Raw genomic sequence first — 24,932 nt, 5'->3', positions numbered from 1 at the left:
GGGGCTTGGTGCCTTCACCATTAATCCACTGCTCCTGGAGGCTATTTCCTCCCCCTTTGTTGCCCTGTTTTTTTTTTTTAATCATTGTTGTCATTATTATTGTTTTTATTGCTGTCATTGTTGTTGGATAGGATAGAGAGAAATGGAGAGAGGAAGGGAAGACAGAGAGGGGGAGAGAAAGATAGACACCTTCAGACCTGCTTCACAGCCTGTGAAGTGACTCCACTGCAGGTGGGGAGGCGGGGGCTTGAACCAGGATCCTTATGCTGGTCCTTGTGCTTTGCGCCACGTGCACTTAACCCTGCTATGCTACCACCCAACTCCCATATTTGATTTTTTGATGGAGCTTGCAATTTCCCCCCCTTTTTTTGAAGATTTCTTTATTGGGGAATTAATGCTTCGACAGTAAATACAATAGTTTGTACATGCATAACATTTCTCAATTTTCCATATAACAATTGGAGTCTGTAGTCTCACAGAGAGTTGCTTCAGTCTTTCCGAACCATTCCTCTTCCTCATCTTTGAATTGAAAGCGTGGTTGGCCGTATCCTCTAGATTGGAGATTATTTCTTCTGGATGTGTGAATCTACTTCCTGAGCCTTCTACCTGGGCATGGATTGCAGTTAAAGTGTCTTTTACTCCCTGGAGTTCAGACCGAAGTTCTTCTTTCAAGATTTGAGGATTCTTAGTGAACTCTGTTATAAGTTCCTCTCTTGTGTGTTTTAATTCCATAGTAACATGCTCTTTTAATTCTTGCTTAAATTCTTGGAGAGTCCTCATAATGAGCTTTGTGTAGTCTGTCTCTGAGAGTTTCTCTAAATCTGTAATTCTTTGGATTTCCTCTGTTTTATTTCTGTCTGGCTGATATGGCATAGCTGGCTGTTTAGTTGTTTCTCTGCTTGCACATTTTTTGTGTGTTGGTTATTAATGGCCAGCAGGTGGTGCTATTGTGATCTCTAGGTTTCTATTGTTTGTATGATCTGTGGTGGGTGGGATGGGATGGGGGGGTGGTTACTTTGGGCTGTCTTGTGGTCACAAATACCCTGTTTTATGTTGTTTCCTTGCCTTAAATTCAGGAGGCTAAAGCCCCCTGAGTCGATGACTGAGAGGTTTTAAGCCCCTGTCTCTTTTCTCTGGCACTAGGAACAATGTTACTTGCTGCGCTTAAAGTGAAATCGCCAAAATGGTGCAGCTCAGCACCTGCGCTGCCCAGAGCTCTGATTTGACTTTGCTGTTCTTCAACCCCTGCCACACCCCTTTTCACTCCAACTGCACGCAAGCACCCACCTGAGGCTGCAGAACTTTCAGCTGTAGATTATGACTTCAGTTGGGTCTCTTGTATTTATTTGTTGTTTTGGAAGGAGAGGCAATTTGGTACCAGTTATTCCATGGCCAGGCCTCCTGGAAGTCTTTTTCAAAAATAGATTTCATGCAGCAAGAGAACTGATTTAGCAGGTAGATTGCATGGTTTGCATGAATGAGGCCCAGGGTTTGATCCTTGGTACCATCTATGATCAAGTGGTGCTATGTCTCTCTTAAAAAATAGACAAAATAAATCTTGAGAAATAGATTCTATTTCACTGGAGAAATTATTCATATTTTCAGAAATATTTATTTTAATTGCTAACTATGTTATCACTGGGGCTTGCTGTGGGCACTGCAAATCCATGGCTCTTAGTGGTTGTTTTTTTCCTTTTTCTCTTTCTATTTTATTTGATAAGACGGGAAGAAATTGAGAGGGGAGGTGGAGATAGAGAGGGAGAGAGAAAGATAGACATCCCAGACTTTTTTCCCCATTCATGAAGCATCCCCCCTGCAGGTAATGAGTAGCCTCTCACACCTGGGTCCTTGCACATGGTAACATAGTTATGTTTTTTTGTAGAGCTGGGGATTCACATATGTTCAATGTCACTGTTCCCAGATTGCTTTAAAATTTTATTTATTATTTTATATATTTTTATTAGTAATTTAATAAGGGTTTATGAGAATATAAGGATATAGGTAGTTCCACACTATACTCAACACCAGAGTTCTGTGCCTTCTTACCAAGCAATATTCCCCATAGTTCTCACAAAGTCTTAGAGACAATGTGACTGCTACTTTTTTCCCCCCTGAAAGTTCATGTGTTTCAATTCCCTGTATTCTACATATAAGCATATTCCACCTGGTATATATATATATATATATATAGAGAGAGAGAGAGAGAGAGAGAGACAGAGAGACAGAGAGAGACAGAGAGAGACAGAGAGAGAGACAGAGATCCAGAATGAGAGTGAGAGAGAAGGTGAGGGAGAGGGAGGGAGGGAGGGAAAGGGAGATATAGATAGATAGATAGATAGATAGATAGAGGAAGAGAAGAACACCAAAGCTTTCTTCAATGTGCCTAGGGTCCAGGCTTGAACCTGGGTTGTGCATATGACAATGTAGCACACTATCCATTGTGCAATTTTTCCTGTCCTGGTAGTTGTCTTTTACCTCCTTACTTACAATCACCTTCAGTTTAATCCATGCTGCTTTTTCATTCAGGTTGAGAGACAGAGAGATGTCACAGCATGGAGCTTGTACCATAGAACTTTCCATGTGGTGTCAGGGCTTAAACCTAAACTATGCACATGGAAAGGTATACTCTCTACCCAGTGAGTTTTCTCTTAGTCTACTCAGGTACTTATTAATGATTTTATTATAATGATTTTATGTCAATAATTATCATCTCATAATTCTGACATCAATTAATATGCTTCTGTTACTTTAAAAAAAGATTTTATTTAATTATTCATGAAGATAGGACAGAGAGAGAAAGAACCAGATATCACTCTGGTACATGTGCTGCCAGGGATTGAACTCAGGACCTCATGCTTGAGAATCCAGTGTTTTATCTACTGCACCAACTCCCCGACCACTGTTACTTGATTTTTAAATAGAATTTTGGCCACTTGAACCTGTCAGGCCAGGTATATTTAAATACATGAAAAACAGTGGTGTCTCTGAATTATGTTATCTTCTAGAGAGAATTAAATTTTCTTCTGGCAGACAGAATGTGGGACAGAGTACTGTTTCAATCCTGGGCTGAGTTGAATTGAGGCTATATTTCAGGTTTTGTGGGTGGGGTGTCTCTTTATCTTATGATCTTAGACTTTCTCTCAGTTGTTTAGACATTTAGTATTATTTGTTGAACCTAGCCAGAATTAAGTTTTTGGGATCTGTCTTCTTTGGGCCTTTCTGCTAGGTTGCCCAGCTAATTTAGTCTAAGTCCAGTCAATTAGAGAATTTATGATGCCTTCTTTAGGCACTTCAGCTATTACTGAGCACTTTGACTTTGAGTTATTTAATTACCCCTTGTTTATGGATATGTGTACACTTGTACCCAGTACCTTGAACCCTAGCCTATATATAGTATCTGTTGCTTAGTTAAATGATGTGCCATCGAACATGGGTGTAGGTAGTCCCATGTGTTAGGAAAGGTCTTGCCAGATTTGAATAGTTGTGAGGTTGACTTCTCAAGCTCAGTATCTCTGGTTACAGTCCACAGTAATAATTTAGTAGCGGGAGTCAGGCGGTAGTGCAGCGGGTTAAGGACCGGCGTAGGGATCCCGGTTCGAGCCCTCGGCTCCCCACCTGCAGGGGAGTTGCTTCACCAGTGGTGAAGCAGGTCTGCAGGTGTCTATCTTTCTCTCTCCCTCTCCATCTTCCTTTGCTCTCTCCATTTCTCTTTCTCTCTGTACTATCCAACAACGATGGCATCATCATCATCAACAACAATAGCTACAACAATAACAAAAAAACAAGGGCAACAAAAGGGAAAACAAATAAATAAAAAAAAGAATTCAGTAGTAGTATAATGTGGAGTGCCACTGATTTTTGTATGTTAATTTTATAGCCTGACATCTTACTATATTGCCTGGTAAATTCCAAGAGCTTCCTGCTAGATTCTTTAGGTTTTTTTTTTTTTTTTTTAATGTATACTATCATATCATTTGCAAATAGTGAGAGTTTGACTTCTTCTCTACCAATCTGTATCCATTTAATTCCTTGATCCTGCCTGATTGCTATGGCAAGAACTTCCAACACTATGTTGAATAGTAATGGTGATGGGCAGCCCTGTCTAGTATCTGATCTGAGGGGAAATGCTCTGGTTTCTCACTACTGAGTATGATGTTGGCTGTAGGTTTGCTATATATATGGATTCCACTATCTTGAGGAATTTTCCATCTATCCCCTTTTTTGGTAGTATTTTGATCATTAAAGGATGCTGGATTTTGTCGAAGGCTTTCTCTGCATCTATTGATGTAATCATGTAATTTTTTGTCTTGCTTTTATCATGTGATCCACAATGATTGATTTATATATATTAAGCCAATCTTACATCCCTGGGATAAACCCTACTTGGTCATGATGAACAGTCTTTTAAATATACTCCTATATCTGGTTGGCTAGAATATTTTAGCATCTATGTTCATCAGAGATATTGGTCTGTATTTTTTTTTGTTGTTGTTATGTTCATTCACTTCTTGAAATCTGCCTTTTTAAAGAATCTCCTCTTCTACTGAATATTTTCACTCATATGTCAAATAAAGATCATTGAATTACATGAAATTGAAAAAAAACCCAAAAAACTTTCTCTAAGACTTTGTGAGAATAACGGTGGTTATCATTATGGTGGTGGTGAGGGCACTGGACTGTGGTAATGAATATGGTATGGAACGAAACCCTATAATCTTGTAAACCACTATTAAATCACTAATAAAAGTTGAACAATAGGATAACCTTTTGTTTTATTTTGCGATAAGACCTTCTATGTCCACCCTCCCTAAAGTAACCCACCTGACTATCATTCCTTGTGCTGTACTTTTACAAGCAATTCCTATATGACCTCATCCAACTTCTCTGTATCTGTATCTTAAAATACATGGCACATTTTTCAAAACTCTGAAATAAGTGTTAGTGCAGGGCTACTAATGTGCCAGCATTGTTTGGCTTCTCCAGTTATTTTTTCCCATTTGTCCTTTCACTATTCCAGAATGCAACCTAGGTGACTCTATTAAATTTATTTATTTACTTATTCTTTTTGCCACCAGGGTACATGGTGGCCATTTCCCCCTCTCCCCCCAAAAACAATTATAACAGGGACAGAGAAAAATACTGTAAGAGACAAAGAGAGACAGCCTGCTTCATCACTTGTGAAGCTTCCCTCATGCTGTTGGAAACCCTGGTCCTTGTGCATGGTAACATGTGCACTTTACTGGTTGCATCACCATGTGGCTCCACCTCATGACATTTAGAGTTTTTTTAGTCTACTGTTGAATGTGATGAATTTCTTTTTGTTTTATAGTCACAAAACCAGATCCTTGTACATGGAAATATGTGTGCTCTCCTTGGAGTGTGATGAATTTTTTCTTTCTTTGTGTACTTAGTGGTACTGAAGAGAGAAGGCTAAGCATTTTGTTGCGTGCCACTCAATGTGTTTATATGGTTATTTTCTTTCTTTCTTTCCTTTTTTTTTTTTTTTCTCCAGAGTTATCATTGGGGCTCGGTGCTACTTCTTGTGGAGCCTTTTTCTTTTTTCTAGTAGGACAGTACAGAGAGAAATTGAGAGAGGAGGGGAAGATAGAGAGAGGGAGAGAAAGATAGACACTTTCAGACCTGATTCACTGCTTGCCCCCAACAGGTGGGGAACCAGGGGACTCAAAATAGGATCATTGTGAGAGCCCTTACTCTTCATACTATATGCACTTGGCCTAGTGCACTACTGCCCGGCCCCATTTTCTCATAGACTAAGGCTATAAATGTGGGAGGACATCATAGTAGTGAAGAACTCTTCCTGTCACTGTGTGTTGTGGGTCTGTGATGTCACTAGGACTTCTTACTGTGGCTATGATCTTCTACCTCTGCAGTAAAGAATATGTGGCATTGTTGGTTCCTGTCTCACTCTCCCATCCTCTGTTCTTAGGAAGTAAGACATGAGTTCAGCCCTTTCACTCAAGAGGGGATAGTCAACCCCACTTCCTGAAGGAGTGCCCAGCCACCTGCTGAGATCAACACACAGCTTGCATGTGTGGGCGAATGCCTCTGTGCCTCCTTTCCTCTGCGTTATTGGTGCCTGAATTCTACCTCCTTCCAACTAATTTTTTTTAAATTTAATAATGGTTGACAAGACTGTAGAATAAGAGGGGTACACACAATTCCTACCACCAGAATTCCATATCCCATTCCCTCCACTGGAAGCTTTCCTATTCTTTATCTCTCTGGGAGCATGGACCCAGGATCATTATGGGGTACAGAAGGTGGAAGGTCTACTAATTTTATCATGTCCCTTCTCCATTGAAACTGCTTACACTCTACAAAGATTTCTGTGTGTTTTCAGAATATTCCATACTCAGACTTAGATCCCACTTCAGCGTTCTCATTTGACCCTTCAACTCATGTCCACTTTTCGATACTCCCACTGCCTTTAAACTCCTGATTTGATTTTATTCTTTAAACTATTTTTAGTTTGTATTGATGTTCTCCACTGTAAGCCAGACTTTAGAGGTAGTCAGGCAAAAAATAAAATTGTATTGAAGTAACATAAGCTGATAACACTATATATGGGTTTGAGGATTCAGATATTTTACTGCAGCACACTACCTGATTGTGTGTGCTGCAGGTTGATCTGGCTTTGTCTCTCCTCTCAGTTGACAGAGCCCTGACTCAGAGACCCCACCAGTGCCCCATGAGGGCTGATGGACTGTGGGGACAGGCACTCAGGCACCTGAGCTGGGAGTGTATGCACAGTGGGATTCCAGCAGAAGGAGTCTGTCTGACCCTACACTACCTCCCCTGCACAATGCTCTGCTCTCCTCCTGGCCTTCACCCTGCAGGAGCATGGCTGTCCTCCTTCCTCAGGTGCTGGGAATAATGAGTCAAGGGAGTGGATGCCTTGCCAGACTGTCAATTAGTGGACTGAAAGCTGTGGGGAAAGCTCTTTGACTTGTCCTAAGTGTCTTAATCTCTCACTGGGGCTTCTCCTCTAGAGGCTCAGGTGGCTGGGAATGTATTTGAGCTGATGATCCCTACTTGGATCTGGATCACATCTTATAGGATTACTTTGTAATGAGCGGCAGCCCAGGGATCCAGGCAGTTGACTCACACTTTAGCTGTGTTGCTCTAGTATTTGTCCATCCCATCCCATGTGTTGTGCAGTAGAAGTCCCTCCAAGGGATTCTCCTCAAAATGTCATCTCATTCTCCTAACTTTCTCTAAATTACAATATGCCAGAGTGACCTCCAAAGTGGAAAATAGGGTTGAACAATTCCTCTCACAGCTGGGAGTGCTTTCCTTGGCTTGTCTTCTTTGAAATCCCTTGCATCTGATCTTAAGCATATCAGGACAGAGTCCAGGTAGGTGTGCCTAGTCCTACTTTGCAAACAAGGTGACTGAGAGGCAGCTACAGTGTATCAGACTCAGTCCAGCCCCCTACACTCATCATTATACACCCAGAGCCCTTAGACCATGACACTCTCCAACAGTAGAGGGTTAGGAATCTTGAGTCCAGAGGGAATGGCATCTCCTCTGCTCATTCTCCCTTCTGCCCCAGCTGGAAAGACTCTCTCCTGATCCTGAACACAGGTAGTTCTACAAGTATTCTTGTGTGTGTGTTTTTTTTAATTGCCTACTTTTTGTAATATGATTGTAGTTTTGAACTTCTTTCCTAGAATTGCAGCCTCTGGTCCCCTAAGTTCATAGGTAGCTGAGTGTTTGCTCTGAGGTAGGGATGCCAGTTGTGTCTTACTGAGGGTCTGAACAAGAAATAAGTACCTTGAACTTTATTTTTATGAGGGATAGAGGAGTGTGGTGTGTCTGAAGGAACCTGAATTGTTTCCAGAGTGCATAGAGGACTGTTGAGGGAAGAGGGATTTATTATGTGTCATCTCAAAGGGCAGAAATTGGACCAATGTGCAGACCTTCTAGGGAGACATGTCCAATCAACATAGGATTTCCTGTTGGTAAAGGTTTGGAAGGTGAAGGGGATGTCTTCCAGGATACTCAGGTCTGTGTCCTTGCGGTTAGATACTTGGCAAGAGGAAAGCAGGGGTAATCCAGGTTTCTTAAATGGGGGCTGGGCTCTGACTCCCTTCTGACTCATGGGTGGTCAAAAGATAGTGTAGTTAGCTATGGAATAGACTTGGGGTCAAAACCTGCAGTGGAGGTGAACCTTATTTACTAGGTGATGAAAGATGTGGGCTCCTGGGTTCAAATTCTGTCTCCCCTGCTCATATATGTGTGAAAGTGTCTTTTTTCCCCTGCTTTATATATTTTTTAAAAATTGTTGTTGTAGTTATTATTGTTGTTGTTATTGATGTTGTCTTTGTTAGATAGGACAGAGAGAAATGGAGAGAGGAGGAGGAAGACAAAGAGGGGGAGAGAAAGACCCCTGCAGACCTGCTTCACCACCTGTGAAGCAACTCCCCCGCAGGTGGGGAGCCAGGGGCTCAAACCGGGATCCTTCTGCGGGTCCTTGCACTTTGCATCACATGCACTTAACCCGCTGCACTGATGCCCAACTCCCATTTGAAAGTGTCTTAACTCTGGAGCTCAGTTTCCTTATGTGCAGGTGTTAACGATGAAGGCCTTTTTCACTGGTCTGTACTACAGTTACACCAGAGTACAGAACACCTGAGCAGGCACTAAGAAAGAACACAGTTTTTGTTGGCATCCTGACACCTCCACCTCCTTCTTCCTCGAAGCTCCCAGCCTGCTTGAGGCCCACACTTCTGAGGGCTGTCTGCATGCTTCTTCCTGGTAGCATCTCAGGCCTCAGGCAAGACTGGGCCAGTCAGCTCTCTGGAGCCCCCAAAGCTGGTGACTTGACAGCTGATGCTGAGACAGGAGGTCTGAGCCTTTGGGCGGGGAGTGATGGTGGGGTGGGGTGGTTGTCACTGACCATTTTCCAAAGCTAGCACTGAAGATAAAAACACATCTATTTTCTCCTCTCTTCTGGGATCCTGGCTACTGGTACTCATTAAAGACAGTAATCTCGTGAACTTCAGAAGTGGGTGGTCTTTTTGTTTTAAGAGATTAAAGTCTAACAATGTGTTCTCCAAAGATGGACAGTCGTTTTTCCTATTTCCCTCCCAGCCCCTGACCTGAATTTCCAGGACCTGGGTTACTGCTACATCAAGAAAACATGTATCCTGGGAATAGAAAAATCCACTCCTGTCCTTTAGCCACTTACAGAACCACAAAATAAGATCCAGAGTCTTCAGGACATCCTTGGCAAATAGCAAAGGTGCTGTCAGAGAAATTCTCTGTCTTGTGGCATTTAATGAGGTCGAGACAAAATTTATTCAAAGATTTTCTGTATAAGTTCTTCTTTAATTAGCTCCTTGATAAATTGTTGCATAGAGTATGTAGTTAACAGTAACTAAATGAAATGTATTTATTTTCTCCATTTTCAAGAGGAATGATATTGTTGTGCGGGCTGCGGAGAAGAGAGAGAGAAGGTCCGGAGTGAAGAGGGAACACAAATCTTTATTTGCGCTGGCGCCTCAGAGTTGGGTGCTAGAGAAGCAGGTTGGGCCACGTGGAGGTAGCGAAAATGGCCCCATCCTTCTGCTATTTTATTCTGCATTCTGAAAGCTCATTTTTGCTTTGCTCATTTGATTTGTTTCTTCTCTACCACATATGGGTAAGAGCATATTGGTTTTCTCCATCTGACTTATCTCACTCAGCATAATACCTCTAGGTCCATCTATATTAAAGCTAAGGCTGTATTTTATATTTCTCATAGCTGAATCATATTCCACTGTGCATGTGTACCATGTCTTCTTTAGCAGTCTTGTGTTCTTGAGCAATTAGGTGTTTTCTTTGTTTAAGTTGTCTTATTAGGGAAATAATGAATTACAAGACAGTTGATGTCACATGAGTACATTGTCTTCTTTTTCCTTGACAAGTGTCTGCACACCATTCTCACCACCACCCTAAGTCCTCCTCTAGCACAGTTCACTGTGATCCAATGCCCACTCGATCCCCTTCCCCTGCCAAGCACCCTCCTGTCTTTTACTTTGCTGCAATATATCACACCTAGTTCAAGTTTCACCTGTTTTGCCTTTCTATCCTGTATTCCTAACTTCTGCCTGCAAGTGATATCATCTGGTATTTATCTTTCTTCTATTATTCCACATGATTCCTCCACGTTCCATCCAAGCTGAGACAAAGGGCGTAATTTCATAATTTTTGATAGTTGTATAGTATTCCACTGTATATATATATATGTACCATAGCTTTTTTAACTGCTCACTAGTGGCTGGGCATCTGAGTTGCCTCCATGTTTGGGCTAGTACAAATAGTGCTTCTACAAATATAAAAGATTTCTTTGGTGAACTGCTTTTATTTTTTTTGGATAGATCCACAGGAGAGGAGTTGTTTGTTCATAGAACAGGTTCATTTCCAAGTTATGAGGTATCTCCATACTGTTTTCCAAGGAGGTTGAACCAATCTACATTTTCACCAGCATTGTAGAAAGGCCCTCCTCCCAGCCCACATTCTCACTATCACTTGTTATTTCTGTCCTGGTGTATGACACACTCAGTGGTGTGAAATAGGATCTCATTGTTGTCTTTATTTGCATTTCTCTGCTAATCAGTGACTTTGAGCATTTTTTTAATGTCTGTTGGCCATCTGGATCTCCTGTTTGGTGAAGATTTTGTGTTCTCTCTCCATTTTTAACAAGCTTGCTTGATTTTATGTTTCTGAATTTTGTGAGCTCTTTGTCTATTTGGTCATTTGTCTTTTGCCTGATGTATGGCATATATAGATCTTCTCTCATTCAATAGCATGTCTTTTTGTTTTAATGATGGTTTCCTTTGCTGTGCAGAAGCTTCTCATTTTGATGTTTGTTAAGTTTTTATTTTCCCTGCCATTGGAGTTGATTCTTCATAGACATTTCTGTAACAAGGATCATGTAGTGTTCTGCCTATGTTTTCTTCTATGTGTTCAACACTTTATGGTCTAATGTCCAAGTCCTTGGCCCATGTGGATTGACTTAAAAAATTTTTTTTTGTTTTAATGAAAATAAACAGAGAGAGACAGAGATAGACACACAGACACACACAGAGAGAGACCCCAGCGCACTGCTCAGCTCTGGCTTACGGTGGTGCTGGAGGTTGAACCTAGGACCTCAGAGCCTCAGGTCTGACAGTCTTTGCATAATCAGTATGCTATCACCCCAGCACTGGAGCTGACTTTTTTTTTAATTGGCAAATAAGAGCCAATTAAATTAGTCAAATTTATAGATACTGAGGAAGTGATTTGTGAGTCATTTCAGGGAGCCAGGGGAGACTAATTTTTGGCACTGAGGTTTTACTGTACTTCTTAAGGTCCCTCATTCTAATCCCACACTATTAGTTGATCTCATGGAATTAACCTTTGTGTATGGTGATATGTGGTGTTCCTGTTTCCTTCTGCACATATCAATCCAATTTTTCCAGAGCCATTTGCTGAAAAGACTCTTCTTTCTCTTTTTATTTATTTAAAAAATTTTATTGAGAGAGATACAGAGACAAAGATAGATGAGGTAGGGATGTCAGAACACGCTCAGCTCTGGTTTATGGTAGTGCTGGGGATTGAATCTGGAATTGAATTCAGGACTTCAGGCATAAAAGTCTTTGCTTAACTACTGTGCTATCTCCTGAGCCCTAAGACTCTCCTTTCTACATTGTATGTTTTGGGCTCCCTTGTCAAAAACTAAGTGTCCATAGGGGCTTAGACTTGCCAGGATAGCCTGAGTGTGCTTCTTCCCGAGAAAGTGCTCTCTGGGTTGGAGAGAACTCAACTGGAGCCAACCTAGGCTGCTGCATGGGAGAGGGATCAGGAACTCGTGCTGAGCTAATGTCGCAGGAGATACACTCTGGAACTCTCGGAGCCGGAAGCAATTCCAAGTGTTTTTACTCAGAAAAGAAGCTTGTATATATACTAGCCAAGTAGGGTGGAAACAGGGTGTGATGTAGAGAGGGTGAAGCGAAAAAAGAGATTGGTGAAAATCAGGGTGTGACAAGGAGAGGGGGTGGAGCAAAAAGACATCGTGAACCAGTGGGGATTAAACCAATGCTCTGGAGGGAGGGTCCTGGTGCTTAGTTAACAGTGGTTTATGTAAATAGACTGCAGCTTTGAGTGGGATCAAACCAATGCCATGCAGGCATGCTGGTGCTTAGTTAAGCAGGATTAGAGACAGAAGCTTTAAGCCGGGGGAGCTGGCATACTACCCAACATAGACTCACAGGCCTGTAGAACAGAATTGAGAGTCTAGAACTAAACAACTTTTGTAACTCTTGGATATGGTCATGAATCTGTAGTGAACATGGGATGCAGGTAGCTTTTAATATTAAAATGCAATTGTGTGCATTAATGTTTTGTGAAAAGACAAAGAAGAGTGGTTCTGGTGATAGAAATCCAGTGACCTTCAGACCTTATGTTTTCTCTTTCCCTGGGCCATGTCTGAAGACCCAGGCCCACATCTCCAATTGTCCTCAAAGACAAGAACATATAGGTGGATGCCTGAGCATCTACCACCAAGTCTTTGAGGAACCATAGGGTTGAGTCTGAGGCCAATTTTCCCATTAGTCTCAACCACACATGCTATTTCTTTAGTCTTAAATGCACTTCCTGAATTTGTATCTCATGTAATCCATGACATTGTTCCAACTCTTGATAAAGGATCAAGGCCTTCCCAAACTTCTACTCCACTCCTGGGGTCCCTCTCTCTCTCTCTCTCTCTGAACCTAGAGCACTTTTATGCCTTAGAGAAGTTTCTAGAAGCTGAGCTTTGTGGCCATGTGCCCAGGAGGTGTTAGAAAGATGCACCTGGGGTGATATCCATGTGAGAAATACAGTCTCCTCTGTGTCTCTGATGATGATGAGGGCTTTACTGGTGCTGCTGATACTTCAAAGCTTTTGCTGCTTGACTGTATTTTTTCCTCTTCAGTTCAGGTGAAGGGGAAAGGCATGTATCAGCCCCCCAACTCCTTGGAAATGGTTATAGAATCCACTCATGTAATTATGCTGTTTATTCATCTTCTACTCATTTTGTTTTGGCAAGGGGCATGGATTTTCTACTTATAAAAACATTATGACATCAAAAAAGGAACTTAGTTTAGCCAAAAAGTAAGTTGATAGGGGAAAATGGATTAAAAATAAGAGAACTTTCTCTGGGTTAGGTGGTAGCACATCTCGTAGAGCACACACATTACCATTTGTGAGATCAAGCCTTTGTGGTGGAGGGGTAGCTCCATGAGTAGTGGAGCAGTTCTGTTGGTGTCTCTTCCTTTTTGTCTCTTTCAGAAAAGAAAGAAAAGAAAAAAAAGGCTGCTGTGAATGGTACAGTGACCATTCAGGTATTGCGCTCCAGTGATAACCCTGATAGGAGAATGCACAAGAGAAAGCAAGAGAGCAAGAGTGAGAGAGCCAGAGAGAAAGAATAGATCTTTCCCACAGATACAGAATTGCTGTGGAAGTTGATATGCAGTGACTGAAATTTAACTGAAACCAATTCGATAGGAGTAGAGTGAATTATGCTCCTCCTGCCTACAGTTTGTGTGGGCAGGGTTGTGCCTGTTTCATTTCTGAATCTTCTGGAATAGGTGCCAGATGATCTTCCACTTGTTCAGTCCTGTACCAGGTGAAGCTGTGTCCCACCAATGACAGCTGCTGGGTTAGATTCAGGAGGCTGCTCTCCAGGAGGAAAGCTCAGCCCATACAACTGAAGGCTTACCTTCTCCTAAGAAGAAAGGTGATGAAGTGATTCATCCAGCCTCCACTGGCAGCTCATTCAGTGTTGCCTTGTCCCCATTCTGGGCCCCAGCCCCTTACTGTGCTGGAGAGCATGCAGGTGACTTACAGTCCCCCAAATGGAGATGATGAAGGGACCTGGGACTCTGCAACTAAAGAAAACCTGCTTCAGGTCACCACTTACCCAGAACATTTTATTCCAGTGAAATCTCCATCCTGCCCTGATTCACTCACTGCAAAACCAACATAATTTATCTTCTGGAGGGAAGGAGGCAGACTTCAGCGTGTTTTTTTTTTTTTTTTTTTTTTTTTTTTTTTTATGGCTCAAGCAACAGCTCAGTTTAAGTCTCTTGAAGAAAAAGTGTGAATAAAGCCTAGTGAAGATTGCTGGCATGGTCCTAGAGGGAGGGGAACTGACTATCCTAGCCCTTTTCCCTGTACTACTCTCAACCTGATGGGGACACTTTCCAATTTCTGTATCACAGAGCTAGGAGTGAATTGCTGAATTCTGATTCTAGAAGACATGCTATATTCCCAGATTATGGGAGAAGAGCGTGATATTTGGAAGCTTCTAGGCTACTGTATAATGTCCTACCCACACAGGCTCTGCTAAGGGCTTCCCATCCAGCCTATATTACTGAATCCTTGTTTGGGAGCCAACACTTCTCACTGACCAAGTACTTCAATGTTTGTGGGCTTTCATGGAAGTCAGATGTCCTTCCTTCTCTGCCTTTCTAGAGCTATTACCATGCTCCAGAGACATCTCAGCAGAGTCCCTTTGAGTGGGTTTCATAGCTGGGGTTCACAGGTCAAGGACTGTAGGAGAGTGGGTGTCTAAGAGACTTATATAATGTATAAGCTGAGGCAGGCTTGCTTTCCTTGCAAACCCATAAGCCCCACAGGATTCATTGTATCCTTTTTGCTGCCAAGAGTTATGAAAATCATTTCTCTGACCATGGAAGCAGATGAGAGGAGTCCAGGACAGTGTGTCCAGTCCACTTAGGGGCTGAAGGGCTCTGTTAGGTTAGGCCAAAGGTGCTCGCTTGCTGAGAAGAGCAGAAAGTGCGATTCAGACATTGAGAAGCCACTGGCCTTCTGACTGTTCTGTCCAGATGGTGACAACAGCTTGCCTGGATGCAGCATGTCTATCTGCAGAGGCCACATGGCTGCCTGATGGGATGAAGAGTCCCTGTCTGGGGTGCTGGGTGCTGCTGAGGATGTTTCTGGTGAAGAAGGAGCAGCAGGAGGAGATGATCTGGGAAACATACTGTATTTGCTCTTTTTTTTTAATTAAAAAAATTACTTGAGATTAATAGTAAGTTGTAAGATTTCAGTGTATAGTTTCATACTGTACCCACCACCGAAGTCAAGCCTGTGTCCCCAACCTCCCACCTCCCAAAGATAACCACTATAGTTTTCACAAGTCTTAGAAACAGTTTACTTGCTTCTGTTTTTCTTTTTTTTCCAGGTCCATGCGTATTACATATCTGTATGAGTGAAACCATCTGGTAGTTGTTTTTTATCTCTTTACTTATTTCACTAAGCATAATCACCTTCAATTCCATTCATTTTTTCCCCCATAGGCCACAGTATCTTTTCTGTCTGCGAGGTGCCTTGTTTTACTTGCTCAGGACAGACGCTCCTGACCCCATTTGGGGAGAGAGTGCAAAGGAAGAAAGCCAGAGCTGCATTTATGCAGACCTGGATGGGGACCCCAGCTTTGCCTTTCACTAGATTATTGTTATTTATTTATTTATTTATTTATTTATTTATATTATTATTTCACCAGAGCACTGCTCAGCCCTGGCTTATGATAGCATGGGGGATTAAACCTGGGACTTTGAAGCCTCAGGCATGAGAGCCTCTTTGCATAACCATTATGCTATCTACCCCAGTCCCACTTATTTATTTATTATTTTAAATACTTTAATCAGTGAGAGATATAGAAAGAGAGAGAAAGGCTGGAGTCCTGCTCAGCTCTGACTTATGGTGGTGCTGGGGATTGACATGAATCCTCAGAACTTCAGCCATGAGAGTCTTTTGCATGACATGTTGTTGCCTAACCCCTATTGTGAGTTTTCTGATGCTACTTAGATGTGCCTGCCAGAAGGTTTTCCTATATTATTTACATTTGTAAGGTCTTTTTACTGTGTGTATTCTCTGGTGTCTGATGAGTTTTTGACTCTAAGAAAAGTGTTTTATGTATTCTTGACATTCTTTTGTCTCTTGTGTGGATTTTCAGATGCCTTTTCAGACTTCCAAACCAGAAGAAAGTTTTCTTACTTTTTAAAAAAAATATTTATTTATTTATTTATTCCCTTTTGTTGCTCTTGTTGTTTTATTGCTGTAGTTGTTGTTGTTATTGATGTTGTTGTTGTTGGATAGGACAGAGAGAAATGGAGAGAGGAGGGGAAGACAAAGAGGAGGAGAGAAAGACAGACACCTGCAGACCTGCTTCATTGCTTGTGAAGCGACTCCCTTGCAGGTGGGGGGCTGGGGGCTCGAACCGGGATCCTCATGCTGATCCTTGAGCTTCACGCCATGTGAGCTTAACCCACTGCACTACCACCCGACTCCCAGTTTTCTTTTTTATTTTCTCTGTTTTTTACACTCATAAGGTTGATCTTCTGTTTGGGTTCTCTGATGCACTTTCAGACCTCCATGCCACGAGAAAAATTTCCTATGTTCACTACATTCATATGGTTTCTCTGGTGTGTGGATTCTCTGGTGTCTGATGAGGTAACTTTTGAAAGAAAAAGTTTTCCTACATTTATTACATTCATAGGGTTTCTCTCCTTTGTGAATTGCCTGATGCACTTTCATATTTCCATGCCTCAAGTATTCAGTTTTCCTAACTTCATTACATTCAGAGGGTTTCTCTCCTGTGTGACTTTTCTCATGTACTTTGATTTTTGCTCTCTGGGAGAAGCTGGTCCTGTATACTTTATATTTTAAAAGCTATTATCTTGACAGACTATGCATGAGAGGATTATTCATACTCCATGGCTCTGTTCCACACTCCAAATTGATGATCACCTCTGCTTTGGTAATACAAAATCCCATTGAGACTAGAATGCTATATGTCTCCATCACCAAATCTTTATATAGAATCCTCTGGTCATCCTCCAGTTCCTTCCACTCTTCCCAGGTAAACATCACATCCACATTTTCAAAGGACACCATGTCCCAGGACATGCCCTGCCACCTCCCAGGACCCTTCACTGGACTATTTAACCTCCATTCTTGTTCATTTACTTGTAGGGAAATTAAGAAAGATTGAAATGAAAATGGATGATTTAAAATTTTTTAAATTAATTTATTATTATTTTTTACCAGAACACTGCTTAGCTCTGGTTTATGGTGGTGCTGGAGACTGAACCAGGGATCTCAGAGCTTCAGGCATGAAAGTATTTTTACATAACCATTATGCTGTTTCCTCAGCTTAAGAAAGATTGAAATGAAGAGATCTTCCTTTCCCTAACAGCCTTCCTCTCTCTCTTCCTCCCTCTTTTCTCCTGTCTCGTCTCTTGTTCCCTTCTCACCTCTCCCTACCTGCTCTTTCAAAGAAAGGACACTTGGCTGCTCCATGAGCACATCTGGTAGTCTGCTCTGGGGGCCAGTAGTCAGGGCCATGGAGAGCACTGGACAATGTGACTTAGGAGAATCCTAAGGGGACAAGTCCTGTGACTCCTGGGTGTGGCTGGTGGGTAGGACTGCCAGAGACTATTCCTTGTGCTTTTGTGCTGCCTCCCTGGCAGAGTCAGCTGCAGCAGAAGCAGCTTGGCCCTGCAGCCATCTGCCTACAGCTGCGTAGGGGCCACCTCCCCCCAGTCACTAATGTGCTCCCAGGCACAGCACACCTTTTCTCTGGGGACAGCAGTGACTTGCCTGGGGTCACAGAGAGGCTGGTTCACCCATGGCTTAGAGGTCCAGGCCCCTTGCTTGCACTGAGAATGGAGTCCTCATAGAAAGCAGAGAGAGGATGGGTCAGAGGTGCTGCTTCACAGGAAGCAGGAACTTTGGTAGATAAGGTTGGGTTTCTGAGATTGCTCAGACTCCTCAGTCCACCTTGAGGGCCCACAGAGTCTGAAGACTGGGTGCTTTCCCCATCTTTTAGGTGAGAAAGAGCAAAATAAAAAAAGGTCCCAAGTCCTGAGTTGCTCTGGAACCTTTGATCTGGGGTCCCTGCCTGCCCTGATACCTCTAGGCAGGTTGTAAATGCAGTGGACTGTGTGCTTAGTCCTGCAGCCACACCCAGGAGAGTGAGCCCACCTTGTGTCTCTAGACAGTGCCACTGTGCCCTCTCTTTGTCCTTCAAGAAGGGTGCCTAATCCCAGTAGACTGAGAAGAGAGGGAATGGGGGTCAGGGTCAGGGGCTCAGGTAATCCCACTGAGTTCATGCAGTTCTGCAACATTTCTTTGGGGAAAGACTGAAATGGAGGTGGTATGGTGGACACACATAGTCTGACCCCACCCCATGGAATCTTTTCACTGATCAATTTCCTTATTTAAATTTAAATTTTTATTTTAAATTATGCTAGAAACAGAAAGAAGCAAAAAAGATGGGGTGGGAGAGGGAGGAGAGAGAAAGATACTTGTAGCCTGCTCCACTGCTTATGAAACTTCCCCTCAGGTAAGGATTGGGAGTTTGAACTCAGGTCCTTGTGCATGGTAATGTGTACATTTTACCTGTTGTGCCACCACCCAGCCCCCCATTGAGCAATTTTTATAAACCTTCACCATGCTATATGATGTAGGGATACAGGACTGCAAGATAAGTTCTGATGCTTTGTTGTGGTGACGTAATATACTGGCGACCGGTAAACTTTTAGACCCCTCTACAGCCATGAACAAACTTTACCAGAGCTGATAATTATTTATCTTATGGGACTAAACTTTTGATAACTATACTCAGACTTTATGGACCTAGCATTACTCTTAACCCTTGATGATAATTACTTATTTTGCCTTTTACCTATTTTACCCTAATAAACTTTGTATTGTTTAAACCAGTTTTTAGCTCTCCGCTGTGAATCCTTTTATGTGCAAGAGCCCCCAACCAGCCCCCCCTTTTTCAAATTTTTATTTATTTATTTATTTATTTATTATTGGATAGAGACAGAGAAATTGAGAGAGGAAGGGAGATAGTGAGGGAGAGAGACAGAGAGGCACCTGCAGCCCTGCTTTACCATTTGTGAAGCTTTCCCCCTGCAGGTAGGGACCATGGGCTTGAACCTGGGTCCTTGTGCACTGGAGTGTGTGCACTTAACCAGGTGCACCACCGCCTGCCCCCCAACCCCTTTTTAAGTTAAATAAAAACAAATTGTGCTTTCTATCTCATTGGGGAGCATGTCAAAAGTTAAAGAGAAATTACACATTCAGAGGAGTGACATGTTGGCCACTGAGTAAATGTGAGTTCACAGCTTCCTGTCTGCCAGCCACTGGCTTCTGAGGTTGAGTTCACTGGTTAGATAGCTCAAGGGACTAGGAGATGGAAAAGTCTCAGGAGGTACAGAGTTTCATAGTCCTGAGGGCAACCACCATGCCCTCCTCATCTGTCGGCTGTTAACAGACTGCATTACCATTCTGTGCAGGAGGGATAGTCATCTCTTTACAGATGAATCCAAAGCAAGGTATCTAAGTCTTCCTGCATTCTCCCCCCCCCCCCCATCCTAGCTGTCACTTCAGAGCCAGGATCACGCTTGTGCCTGTTAGGCTGCAAACCCTGATCCCTAACATACTGGTTGCTCTGGTGGGACTGAGCTGATCTTGAAGAACAGACAGGGCTGAGAAGGAAACATTTTCATGGGTCAGGCATCTTTAGAAGTTAGAGCTTTGATGTTCCAAGATCCCTGTTCCAACAATAAGAGAAAACTGATGCTCATGTGCCCTCCCTTTCCTAGACCTTTCAGGCTGCCCAGTCACACAAAGTGAAGACATGAACTTCTCCATCATTAAACCGATAGTGGTTCTACCTCCCCCACCTCCTGCACTCACATCCTGGCTGCATGATGGCTCCCTAAGCTGCCTGCTTCATCCTTTCCTTCCTTCTTTTCTTCCTACTATTTGTTTGTTTGTTTATTTATTTGTTTTATTGCCATCAGGATTATCACTGAGGTCCAGAGAATTCTCTACTCCTGGCAGTCCTTCCTTCCTCCCTCCCTTCCTCCCTTCCTTCCTTCCTTCCTTCCTCCCTTCCTTCCTCTCATTCTTCCCTCCTTCCTTCCATCCTTCTCTCCCTCCCTCCTTCTTTCCTTCATGCCTTTCCTTTCCTTTCCTTTCCTTTCCTTTCCTTTCCTTTTTTTTTTTTTTTTTGATAGAAACTGGGATACATTGAGGGGGAGGGGGAGGGAGAGACACTTGCATCATGGCTTCATGGCTCATGAAGCTTCCCCCTTGCAGATAGGGGCTAGGAGCTTGAACCCAGGTCCTTGTGCATGGTAACATGTGCACTCTATTGGGTACTAAACTGTCTAAGCTCTTGCTCCTTCCATTTCTATCTGACTTTCAGTGAGTTACCTGGCTTTATGGAGACTCCATTTCTCCTTAAACAGGGATAATAGTAGCTATCTTTGCAGGCACTGTGAGGATTAAATAAAATAGAGGAATAGAAGGAAGGACACAGTTCCTAGAGTGAGAGTGCAGAAACAAGTTATTATTTTTTGTTTTCCCCTTTTAAATTAGTGATTTTTATAGAAATATAAAATCACAATAGTGTAGTTCTATACCATATTTTTTCTCTTTCTCTCTCCCTCCTCCCTTTCTCTGTTTATGTCTCTATCAAAAAAGGGAAGGAATAAAAGAAATAAAGAGAGAAAGATAGGAAATTCTGTCACCTATAACCTCCATATTTCCCACAAGGTCTTTCTTTTCTTTCAAGTTCACCATAGTCTACAAATGAATGAGCCAACTTATTTTATTTTATTGAACAGAATAAAGTTGGGAGAAGAAAGGGACACACACACACACACACACACACACACACACACACACACGGATACCTGCAGCAATGCTCCAACACTAATGAAACTTCTCCCTGCGGGTGGGGAGCAGGACTTGAACTAGGTCCTTGTGCAAGGTAATCTGTGTTTTCAATGAAGTGCACCACCACCCAGCCCCAAAGTCAGCTTTTCTTAATTATTCATCTGTATAACATATTTTGCTTTTAGTCTCTCCAAGGTATTTCTTCCATTACAGAACTTATATTGGGTCTGAAATACAGTAGAAGGCAAAATATCAATAAACATCTACTGAGATGTGTTTGAATTTAAACTGAGCAATGCTAACTAGCTTAGTTTATCCTTACTTTCCTATAATAAATTCATCATCCAGTTAGAAAAGATATTTTTTTAATGTGGTGCCAGACATAGAATTCAGGATATCATACATGCAGTCGAATACCTAGTCACACCAGGCTTAATTAAAACAAAAATTAGTGAGCAAATGAGATACAAAAAGAAGCATAGTATAAGTAAACGCTCACCATGCACCAGCCTCATTTGCTTTGTCTTCACCACTTGTGAAGCTTCCCTTGCAGGTGAGGACTGGAGGTTTGAAAGGTTTGAACCCAGGTCCTTGTACATGGTATGTGTGCACTTTACCTATTGTACCACCACCCAGCCCCTCCACTGAGCAATATTTATAAGCTGGTGGATTGAACTAAGAAACTCACACACTGAAGCAAGTTCTCTGCCACTGTGCCACTTCCTGAGCTCTTATCACCCAGATATAGCAATTATTGACACTTTGCTCATCTTGTTTTAATTACTCTGCTACTTTAAAAAAATCAAGAAGTGCACATTTAAAGTGCACATCAGAATCCTGTAATTTTAGCTGCATGTGCAATGTGCAATATTTGTCTTTCATTGTTAAGGACTTAAAAACCATCATGCCTTGCAATACTCACAGCGACCTCTTGGTATCATCTGTGATCTATCATCACATTTCAACCTCCCCAATGTCTCAAAAGTTCAGTAGTCAGTTTGTTGCAATTAGGATTTAATCAAGTTTCACACTTTGTACTTGACAATTATATGTCTTCCTTCTTTTTTTTTATTTCCCAGTCATGCCCCTGCTCCCCATTTTAACACTACTGGTTGTTAGAGAAATGGATCTTTTGTAGATTGCCCTGCAGTCTGAGCTGATGGCCTCTTCCTGGTGGTGTCTCCATTATTCTTTTATGCCTGGTATTTCCTATGAAGCAGCAGTAAGAAGGTGATTATATTCATGCTCACTTTTAGGATGGCTGGTGGAGGTGTGGTGTGTGCCCTTTCTCAGTCACACTTGCCATTATGTCAAGGCCAGAGAGGGCCAGGTTAGTGGTGACGGTGTGTGTGTGTGTGTGTGTGTGTGTGTGTGTGTGTGTGTGTGTGTGCTCAGTTTCTGGAGGAGCAACAGAGAGCACTGACTTTAGCACATGGGGTATTGTGACTCCACACCTGACAATAGATGTTATTAGGTCCAAGCTGGGGCCTCAGATTTCACCTTTTTAGCAAACTTCCATGAGGCTGCATCAGAGCTCAGCAGGGAGCTGAGGAGTACAAGCCCCAATACCACAGGAGGAGTGCCATGGTGTGTTGAGAAGCTGCAGTGCTGTGGTCTCTATCTGAAGTAAAAAGAAGGGGGAAAAATCAGCTCAGGAATAAGATATACTGCACAAAATTTTGATGACTTTGAGGCTAACAAACCTTGAAAAGTCACTGTCATGGGCCTCAAGCCCTTTGGAGCCTGGAGAGGCAAAAGCATTTGGAAAAGCAGGGCAGGTGTGTGTTTGTGTGTGTTTGTGTGTGTGTGTGTGTCCTGAAGTTGAGAACCAGCACTTCTTCTTTTTTTTTTTTCTTCTAATTTTTATTTATAAAAAGGAAACACTGACAAAAACCATAGGATAAGAGGGGTACAACTCCACACATTTCTCACCACCAGAACTTCGTATTGCCTCCCCTCCCCTGATAGCTTTCCTATTCTTTATCCCTCTGGGAGTATGGACCCAGGGTCATTATGGGGTGTAGAAGGTGGATGGTCTGGCTTCTGTAATTGCTTCCCCGCTGAACATGGGCGTTGACAGGTAGATCCATACTCCCAGCCAAGAACCAGCACTTCAAACCCAGCCCTGTGGTGACCCCTGAGGCCCCAGAAGCCCTTTTCCCTGCCTTGTCCTTGAAAACATAAGGAAACTGGTGGCATATATGTCTTAATTTTTTAGACACTGGACTGATTCTGTACCTTGTTATTTGGATTAAAGGGTACTGTTCTTGTGGAAATGGGGATTGGGTTACCACTGCTTCTCTTATCAGACATTGGGGCCCTGGTTCCTGATAATGACCCACCCAAACTTAGTAGGAATGATTTGCACCCCACCCCACCCCACCCCTTAGCCCCCCATGGGATGTTATGTGACCTTTCTCCTCTTGTTGACAACAGTGCTGATTTGATTACTTCTCTGAATGAACACATACCCAACTCAGCCCCATCATTTTTTGATAAGTGGCAGTAGGGTGGGGATGTTGTCAGGCATCCTCCCCACACTACTCCCAGAAGAAACCCCAGTTAGTCTGGGGGTGAGGACTGTGCAGAAGGACAGGACTCCAGTCTGATGTCCTGCTTTGAAGCCTGGCCCGCACTTCAAGGAATACAGTAGACACAGCTCCTTCTTTCAATGGTTTATTTGGGGAGGCTCTTCTACTTTTCATTGAAGGTTCATAGATACAAACATTGTGAAAAATCTAAAGCCTACAACATGCTGACTTGACATATTTATATGTTACAATGTGATTGAATTATAGCAGTATTTAGAACCTCTGTAAAGTCACATAATATTTATTTATTCATTTATTTATTTATTTATTTATTTATTTATTTATTTATTTATTTATGTTTGCCAGAGCACTGCTCAGATCTGGTGGTGCTAGAGATTGAACTTAGAGCCTTTGGTGCCTCAGGCATGAAAATCTTTTTATATGACCATTATGTTATCTCCCCAGCCTTAAGTTGAATTTATCTTTCATGGCTGGAATTATTATGATATGGTCTTTTGCCAAGGTTGATGGCTATGATATACATTGTCTCTATTCTCTACTATGTGTGAGATGTCTAGGGAAGATTGCTACTTATTAATAGTTTGTTCCCTTAATGTCTTACCAACTCTCTATCCCCCAACCTTTGGTAACAACCATTTAATTATATTTTTTATGAATGTAAGGCTTTTAACTTTTAAAATTTATTTAAAATACATAGGTTAAAATTTATATATGTATTTACCAGGGCTACCACTGGAGCTCAATACTTTCACTCTTGGTGGCCATTTTTTCCTATTTATTTAGTTAGTTATGCTATTTAATAAGATAGCTAGAAAATGAGAGGAAGGGAGGATAGAGATGGAGACAGAGATACTTATAGACCTGCTTCATCACTTGTAAAGCGTCCCTTCTGCAGATAGGTACCAGAGGCTTGAATCTAGGTTCTTATGTATGGTAACACATGTGCTCTACTGAGTGTACTACCACCCAGTCCCTAACATTTATTTATTTATTTATTTATTTATTTATTTATTTATTTATTTATTTACTACCAGGCTTATTGCTGGGGGTTGATGCCTATACAAATTCATCGCTCCTGGCATCCATATATCTTTTTTTCCCCTTTTATTTGATAAAAGGAGAGAAATTGAGAGGGGGAGAGGGAGATGGGGAAAGGGAGAGAGGAAGAGATACCTGCAGTGCTGCTTCAGTGCTTCTGAAACTTCCTTCCTGCATGTGGGGGCTGGGGGCTTGAACCCAGCTTTTTGTGTATGCTTAACCAGGTGTACCAATGTCCAACCCCAACGTAGGGTTTTTTTTTTTAAGATTCCACATATCAGTGATAGCACACAGGATTTGTGTTCCTTTAAGATACCTCAGCATATTGTCATTGAGGTCCATCCACTCTGTTGCAAATGGCAAGGTTCCTGTTTTCTTGAAATTGAATCACACCCCATGGTGTATATGCCATCTTGCTTATCTATTCATTCACTGAGCTGCAGTTGGGCTGTTTGTGCTTTGTTCCCTGTGAATTGACATCTTCTAATACCGTTGATCACATTCCACCTGAATTTTGAAAAGTGTACTCTATTTTCCCTGTACACAAACATACACACTTTGGAAGTGTAATGATAACATGTTGCTTTTAGGGAGGTT

Source organism: Erinaceus europaeus, chromosome 9 (genome assembly GCF_950295315.1).
Source record: "Erinaceus europaeus chromosome 9, mEriEur2.1, whole genome shotgun sequence".
NCBI lineage: Eukaryota > Metazoa > Chordata > Mammalia > Eulipotyphla > Erinaceidae > Erinaceus > Erinaceus europaeus.
The sequence above is the reverse complement of the archived record's forward strand: the minus strand, read 5'-3'. Positions refer to the sequence as shown.